Here is a 9,014-nt window from a genome sequence, read left to right as displayed (position 1 = left end):
TGATCTCCGAGCATCTCTGCCTACCCACGGTCATAAAATTATTCATTTATTTTATTTATAAAAATCTATGTGGTTTCAGGTCATTTAGGCATACTTTAGGCAAAGTAATATGACATATACTATAACACGAGGCAAAATATGCTACCTACCATATTTCACAGGGAGCAAGCCCTTATGCCCATGTTGCTCTCTGATGTCCCTCAAGGTGACCTCTCCTGGCACAGTGCTCACCACAGGGCGCCCTTGACCTCTGTTCCTGAGGCTGTAGATCAGCGGGTTCAGCATGGCGTTGAAAAGGCTGTAGAACAGGGACAGGATCTTCTGCTGCTCCTCAAGATGGTGGGACTTGGGGGTCATGTACATGACAATGATGCTGCAAAAGTAGAGCCCGACCACTCATAGTTGGAAGCAGCAGGTGGAGAAGGCTTTCCTGTGGCCCTCCTCAGACTGGATCCTCAGGATGGCGAGGAGGATGCGGGTGTAGGACACCAGCACCAGGCACAGGGACCCCAGTAAGATAAACACAGAAGCAGCCAAGATGACGACCTGGTTGAGCCTGGTGTCAGCACAGGCCAGCCTGAGCACAGACAGGAGCTCGCAGAAGAAGTGGTTGATTTCATGAGGCCCACAGAAGGGCAGCCTCAGGATGAGAACCACATGGACCAGAGCCAAGAGGAAGCTAAACACCCAGGAAGTGACAGCCAGGACAGTGCACGCTCTCCAGCTCATGATGACAGAGTAACGGAGGGGGTGGCAGATGGCCACGTACCAATTACAGGACATTACTACCAAGATGAGACACTCAGTGTGAGCAAAGGTCAGATACAAGTAAGTGCATAATGCACTGGACAAAGGAGATGGCTCTATCCTGCTTCACTAAGTTTGTCAGCATCTTGGGGACATTGTTGGAAGCATATCACATGTCAATGATGGCCAGGTAGGCGAGGAAGAAGTACATGGGGGTGTGTAGTCTATTATCTAGGCAGACAAGGCCCAGGATGACTCCGTTCCACAGAAGGGTGAGGGCATAGAAGAGAGATAAAAGCCCAATGAGGAAACCCTCCAGTGTAGGCTCAACCTGGAATCCCAGCAGGGTGACTTCAATGATCCATGTCTGGTTGTCCTCCATGCTCCTGCAGCAGAGAGAGACCGGTCCACGACCAGGACAAGAAGGTCACAGCTGTAAGGCAATCAAGATACAACATATTTCCCAAATGTGACAGTGTAGGCATTTAGAAATGAATAGATTAGCTAGCATTTATTCTTTAGATATATTGTAAAAATTATGTATACTCGTATAAATCAGAAAAAGAATTCCCCTTGTATCAATGGGATAATAGCATACATGAGTATCCATAATGGATAATAAAATATAAGGTCATGTGATAGATTATTATATACTGCACCTGATTGGATGCACATACTTGTATACATATGTTATTTTGGAGAATGCAGGGATTCTGGCTTCCCTTCAAGGGATGAGTCTGATTATTAACACAGGAAGAGGAGACATGATCCTGACCAAACATCGCAGTAGGAGGTAATTTTATCTCCGAGGCTTGCTTGCCTTCTTGGTCCAAGATATGAAGTGATTAGGCTCCTCCGTTCTTTATATGTTGCTGACTTCCCACCGACTTTCTCACATGGTTTTCTACCCACTTATTTCAGATTTGAAATCCCTTCTACATAACTTCCCATTTTGTAATGTCTTCTAAACTCTGGAAGCCCATCCTTCCAACAGCTGACTAGCATTTCCTGGAAGCGTCTCTGGTTTCTGTCTCCCACGCGCAGTGCTTGTAGTTTTCTGTTGAGAGTTGTTTACTTCCTCATCACCACTGGACACTGAACGTAGGCGTGAGTGAAGAAGGACTCCAGCTCCATGCAGGGAGCACATGCACATCCTAAATTCCGTTCAATGTGATGACATTTCTGCGGCCATTTCAAGTGTGAACAGTGAAAGGGGAAGATGGAGGAACACGAACAGTGGGTACAACTAAAGACGACGGCTGTACAAATATTGATCAACTTACGACCTATGCAACTTACGACCATTCGACTTTATGACCACAATCGCTAGCCACGACTGCTCCGCGTCTGGCAGCGCAAGCATTGCCCAGCTGGGTGTACGACAGGTGGACCAGCTTCTGGCAGCACTACCATTTCCGTGTGTACCATTTCAATTGTTATCCCAGACTCGGTACAGCAATTTGTGTTTTATGTCTTGGATATTTTTCATCAAACTCCTCCCAAGATGTCTACCAAGAGGAAATTGTCTTTGCAAATATTAAACCAGTTGTACTGGTAATGCAGTGTTTTACTTAAACCTGACAAATGTAAAAATAAGAAACAAAATAGTGTAGAGATGATACAAATGGCATAAAATGAACAAAGAAAATTATGATATATAACAATAATGAAAGAAAATTATGATAAAATATGACTTAAAGATTTTTATAACATCATTTTACAGTACTGTACATATAGCCTACTCAGCTTATGACCAAATCATGTTACGACAGGTCTGTTGGAACCAATCATGGTCGTAAGTCAAGAACTAGCTGTTTGTCATTGTATTTTGTTTGGACAGTTTCTCTTTTCCTGTTTATAACTTAATACAAAGAGAAATCTCAGAGCTCATCCCATTTTCTGGCGTGACAGGATCCTCTGTGGTCACAGTATCTTCCTAGCTTTGGCCATTGTCACTGCCATCAAACCCCCTGCAGACCTTCCTCATTACCTGTTACCATGCTGGCCGCCTACCACTGTTTTGATGGATTCTGAGCACGTGAGTGACAGGGAGTGGGGTCAGTCAGAGCAGCACTTGGTTAATTCTTTCTAGGCCCCTCCTGGGCAGTGCCGGGTCTGTCCAGGAGCAGTGGGGAAAAGGGCCATGGGAGGGCTGGGTGGCATCGTTACCCTGAGAAACCAGTGACTGGGGCTCTCCCTTCCCATTTTCTTCAAAATTTTTTCCAGAAATAGCCTGAACTACTTCTTTTTTTAAATTAGGTTAAAGTTTCAAATCCAACAGAATATTTTAAAAATAACTTCTATGTTTTTGTTTAGAAAGCATTTAGATCATCAGATTCATATTTTAAAATTAGGATTATTCTATACAGACTATTTTCATTTAATATAATGAACATTTTTACATATTAAAATATCTTACAGATATTATTTACAATTAGTACAATATTCTATTATCACAATTTAACTTCTTAGTGTTAGAAATCGTTGATTCTCTCCTGACCAGGCAGTGGCACAGTGGATAGAGCGTCGGACTGGGATGCCGAGGACCCAGGTTCAAGACCCCGAGGTCGCCAGCTTGAGCGCGGGCTCATCTGGTTTGAGCAAAAGCTCACCAGCTTGGACCCAAGGTTGCTGGCTCGAGCAATGGTTTACTTGGTCTGCTGAAGGCCCGCAGTCAAGGCACATACATATGAGAAAGCAATCAATGAACAACTAAGGTGTTGCAATGTGCAACCAAAAACTAATGATTGATGCTTCTCATCTCTCCATTCCTGTCTGTCTGTCCCTGTCTATCCCTCTCTCTGCCTCTCTCTCTGTCTCTGTAAAAAAAAAAAAAAAAAAAAAAAGGAAAGAAAAGAAATCGTTGATTCTTATTTCTCTTATGTTTAATTGCATTGAAATTATTCTTTCCAATTGAAGTTTTTGTTTTGTTTTGTTTTTTACAGAGTCAGAGAGAGGGATAGACAGGGACGGAGAGATGAGAAGCATCAATCATTAGTTTCTCGTTGCGCATTGCAACACCTTAGTTGTTAATTGATTGCTTTCTCATATGTGCCTTGACCGCGGGCCTTCAGCAAACCGACTAACCCCTTGCTCAAACCAGTGACCTTGGGTCCAAGCTGGTGAGTTTTTGCTCAAACCAGATGAGCCCGCGCTCAAGCTGGCGACCTCGGGGTCTCAAACTTGGGTCCTCCGCATCCCAGTCCAATGCTCTATCCACTGTGCCACCGCCTGTCAGGCCAATTGAAGTTTTTGTATTGTAGTCATGGCTGTTTACTTAGGAAGTCTTTTTAAAGTCAAAGTACAGATGCTAAGGATACAGACACTGAGATTTTGATACCTACCGCCAGCTTCTCTGCAAAAACTTGTACCAATTTCTCCCCCGACAGTGTGAGAACTATGCCTCTTTCCCAATGTCATTAACACTAAGTGTTATCAGTTATAACTCACGTGAATTTGGTATTTGAATGATTTTATACAATTTAAACCTGTTTCAACAATTCCACGGGAGTCCTTGAGTGCATCGCTGGTCGCAGCCTCTGCTCTGAGCTCTGAGGGCTCTGAGCTCTGAGCTCTGAGTGCGTGAGGGCGACAAACTCCGAAGGGGAGCAGGGAATGAGGAAGCAGGGAGGTACGTTTGTGGTCGAAGCCTCTGCGTTTGGGGGAGAAACTTCTCTACCCCGCAGGGAAACACTGTGGGGTACTCCTGCCCTCTCTGTCCTCTAGCTTATATGATTGTGAAACAGGAAAACAAAGTGAGAATGCCCCTTTCTGCTCTCTTGTTTGGTCATGTGCACCTCTACTCCGCCGGGCAAGGCCATCAGGAACATGTTTTGTCCTGTTTGGGGGTGGCAGTGAGCTGAAGGTTGTGATTTGGAAAGAAATTTTGTCAAAGATACAAACCATGTTTTCCCACCAATAAGCATCATTAGTAAAATATGTCTTTTTAATCTTTACTTGATTCCTTATGTCTATTTCTCAATTTACTTGTTCAGACTGGAAGTGAGGAGAGTCATAGTTAATTGTTACCCTTAAAATATCAGCAGTTAACAAATCAACAAAACATTTGCTAAGAGTGAAGAGTGCTCTGAAAAAAATAAACAAGCCAAAATGATAGAAAGTGACTTGGTTGGAAGGGGGCTCCTTTAGGTGGGATTGTTAGGAAATGTTGCTCCAAAGAGGAGACACATGAGTGGAACCTAAAGGACAAAGGGGAGTCCCCTGCCTCCAGGCAGACTGGCCATGCCCCCCACAGGGAGCAGTGAAGGCACAGTCCCAGGCAAGAAGCATGCGGTGAGTCTGGGAACAGGAAGACATTTAATGGACCCGAACCACAATGACCAAGGTTATAAATATTCATTGCAACCCTGGTTATATCCTTTAAAAATTGGAACTGACATACAAGTTTATAAGTTGGAGATGAATAAAAATATTTGGCTCCTTTTAATAACACAGAATAAGATGAGGCCATTATAAAGAACAATATTGGAACAAAAAGGATAATATCTTTATACCATTAAGGTAATTTTCTATAGAAAGTCAAAGCATGTCTGCACAATATGCTCTATTTATATTTTATAATATAAACATATTTATATAATGTCTTTTGTGCCTGTTTACATATATCTAGGAAAACTTTATATATTAAACATGACACTGTTTACACTGATTATATCTGGAAAGTAGAATAAGGCAAGGATTTATCTTTTGTATAAATTACTTGCTTATTTGTTACTTTTTAATACACTTTATGCATTATCATAGAAAAAAACAAGACACTTCCATTCGGGAAAAATTCACAATGTAATATAGAACTAAAGCTATATATAACACCTGCTCACTTTGAGAGTAATCCTCCCAAATTTTAAGAGGAATGTCAAAATCTGAGCAGCTTTTCTTAGAGCTTCGAATGGGAAAATTAAGTCACTGAATCATTAAAAACAGCCTTTGACAGGAAAGTGGAAATTGAAAATCCAACATCGTCATTCTTAATAGAGACTTTCTTTTTCCTGAACTGTACTGATAGAGAAAAAGAAAAAAAATTTCTATCAGCTAAAATAAAAAAAAAAGGATTTAAGTCAGGTTGAGAATTACTGTGACATCCACCCAAACGTAAAGGAGAGCCAGGCAAGGCTGAGTTCCAATGTGGCACAAGTCAGAGGAAGTGACCTTTGTCATTCGGGAAGCACATTTAACGCCTTTAATTTTCTCATTGGAAATGTGCTTTCTGGGTATTTCAAGTAGAAAGCCAAAAGCATGATGAAATAAATAAAACCAGCACCTGTCAATGCAGAATCAGGTGTTACAGGAAGTTTAGCTACCATCTAGTCCAAGAATCTGTCGGTGTCTTAGAAAAAGTCACTTACAATCAGCCTGCTTCCTTGTGGCCATTGTGCACTCCAAGTTCATGACAGGCTCCTCTTCCCCACGTTCCCTCCAGTGACGCGTCCCAAAGTTTGCCTGTGAGAATTCCCTGTACTTACATTCCTGAGGTTGACCAGTGTGCTTACTAGCAGACACAATTGAGCAGCGTGCCATGAAACTGCAATTTGAGAGACATTTGCATTCTCGTGTGCACTTGTCTACATGCGTGTGGTGTTTCTCTTAAAAGGAAGTGGTTATCTTAGACTAAGTTCCGGTGACGCTTCCCTGGAGTTCCCAGGAAACAGCATCAAATAATGGTCAGTCCAGTCACTCAAATAGTATTAAACTGATTTTGTTGGAGCCAAGAGATATACTTTGGACTTCTTATAAGTTGATTTATTTTTAAATTCATGCAAGCAGAGCACCATTAAAGGATTTATATTAAAATTCCATTTAGCAGATATATAAAATGGGGAACTGCCTCGTTTTCTAGACATTATAAATGTAATGACAGAATGGAACCTGGCACTTTGTCGACACACCAAACATTGTGTTCACAGGTCCCACTGGATGAAGCTGAATCGTGGAGCTCAGAGAATTTTTACTTCCTAAATACTCCCAGGGACATGGACATTTTGTAAATTGTTAAGGCTCCTCTTAAATAAGCAGCACATTCTGTCATCACAAAAGTCAGGAACAAAGTAATGATAAAAAATTTGATAATGGTTTCAGAAAAGGTCCTGTCTGCATGTCTTTAGAGCTCGTAAGGACACAGGAAGCACAGGCAGCTGGAAAGACTAAATGTCTCTCCAAGAACATGAGTCCCAGGAGACCTCAGGACCTGCTGGGATGGGGGGTGTTGACGGGAGGGGCCGGCGCTGAGCATGGGGTGGAGAGGGTCCTGGACCCTCGGCAACAGTGACTTTGCCGCTCAGATTCATCCTAACGGGCACTAGAGTTTAAAAAACAAACATGGGTTCTGAGCGCTACTGCCGCATTCAAACCCAGCTTTGCTATACCCTAGCTTTGTGACCTCTCTGTACCTTTCTGTTCTTCAGTTTCTCCATCTGCAAACAGGGGTGGGTTATAGACCATACCGCATAAGAGGGTTGAGAGGATTAAATGAATTAACTGACATAAAACATGTAATAAGTGTTTAGAGATATATTATTAGGGATTTAAAAAACCAACATTGGAGAGTAACTTCTGGGTCCAATAATCATAAGGAAACATGTTACATATTTAATATTCCTCTGCTAAAATAAGGACCAAAAAAGAGAATCTTTCTGCCAACAGATGCTGGGTTTTTTGTTGTTTTTTTTTGTATTTTTCTGAAGCTGGAAATGGGGAGAGACCCCACATGCGCCCGACCGGGATCCACCCGGCATGCCCACCAGGGGTGACGCTCTGCCCACCAGGGGGCGATGCTCTGCCTCTCCGGGGCGTCGCTCTGTTGTGACCAGAGCTACTCCAGCGCCTGGGGCAGAGGCCAAGGAGCCATCCCCAGCGCCCGGGCCATCTTTGCTCCAATGGAGCCTCGGCTGCGGGAGGGGAAGAGAGAGACAGAGAGGAAGGAGAGGGGGAGGGGTGGAGAAGCAGATGGGTGCCAGGCCGATGCTCTACCACTGAGCCAACTGGCCAGGGCCCCAGATGCTGGGTTTTACCTTTAGCAGAATGCCATCTCTCTCCTGGACACGTGAGAAGTGGGTCCTGTTTGGCCTGACACTGTTCCCATGAATCTGCAGGGACAAGCAGGCAGCAGGGTGGGAAAGAAGTTCGGTCTCGAGGCAAGCGAACTGCTTGTCTCTGACTGCAGGGTTCTCACTGTAGGAAGAGGCTCCTGGCCATGGGACCCCTGCAGTCGCCCGCTAGCCAGATCACAGCCCACATAGGTGGTTAGCTAACCCTCCTCTCTGACACAGTCATGACAAAGTCAAGAGCTGCCCTATGAGGATGGTAAGAAGGATCAAGAGGGTCAGAGGTTTCATGGCCACACTATGGGGATAGGCCATGGTCCCCAGAGATCCCCTCAGGACCCCAATTGTGAAGATCACCTTAGGACCACGCATGGAAGGCACCTGTCACCAATGCTTTGGGCCAGTGTTTCCATTCCCTCCCCCTTCCTCATTCCCCATTGCAGACCCCTCCTCGAGGGTAATGAGCACTCCTTACTTACACTGGCACAATCTGTCTTCTGCTCTCCAAACATGGCCCCAGACTTAGAGGAAACCTCGCAAAGAAGAGGATGGGGCTGGTCCTCCTCTCTCCCAGGGACTCACTGGGAGGTGAAGCCCAGATACACAGCTCTCATCCCAGAACTATAGGAGAGACTCGCTTTTGCAGGCAAAGACCTTTTCTGTCTTAACCTGAACCACCTCCCTCTACAGATACAAATAATGATTTGGGGACAGACCCTGTGGAATTACATCCACTCACATTCTCACCAAAGACATTGGAAGGCTATGCTCCTCTCCCAATGGGGGGAAGCAATGCATGCATTTCCCATGTCTATTCATTTTGCTCTTTCAGTGTCCCAGGGGAATGTGTGAGTGTGTGTGTGTGTGTGTGTGTATGTGTGTGCGCCTGGCATTGCAGGAGGCCAGGATGTCTCTAAAGTATGCAAGCCTTGGCACAGACAATAAAAATATAAACTCATTTCATAAATTAATTATCCTAAATACTTATTTTATCCATCTTAAAATTGCTCCACTCTCCAATTCCTCCTGTTTAATCGCCCAGGAGAGGCTGCGAATTCCTGGCCTCCTGTGGCTGGGGCCTTGTGGACCCTGTTAAGGCATCATTCCAGAGAAACCGGTATCTCCCAACAGAGAAAATGGGATTGCCGAGCAACACTGCACACTCCTCACTCTTATTTCTGACTGGGCTGTGTAGATCTCTCTCTT

The 9,014-nt window shown here is 44.1% G+C and overlaps 1 pseudogene; it reads right to left on the bottom strand.

Moving 5' to 3' along the window:
• Window positions 1-200: 200 nt before the first annotated feature.
• LOC136392229 (olfactory receptor 2A14-like) lies at window positions 201-1,129 on the bottom strand (annotated as a pseudogene).
• Window positions 1,130-9,014: the final 7,885 nt, after the last annotated feature.

Source organism: Saccopteryx leptura, chromosome 2, assembly GCF_036850995.1.
Source record: "Saccopteryx leptura isolate mSacLep1 chromosome 2, mSacLep1_pri_phased_curated, whole genome shotgun sequence".
NCBI lineage: Eukaryota > Metazoa > Chordata > Mammalia > Chiroptera > Emballonuridae > Saccopteryx > Saccopteryx leptura.
This window is presented reverse-complemented; position numbering and strand designations above follow the sequence as displayed.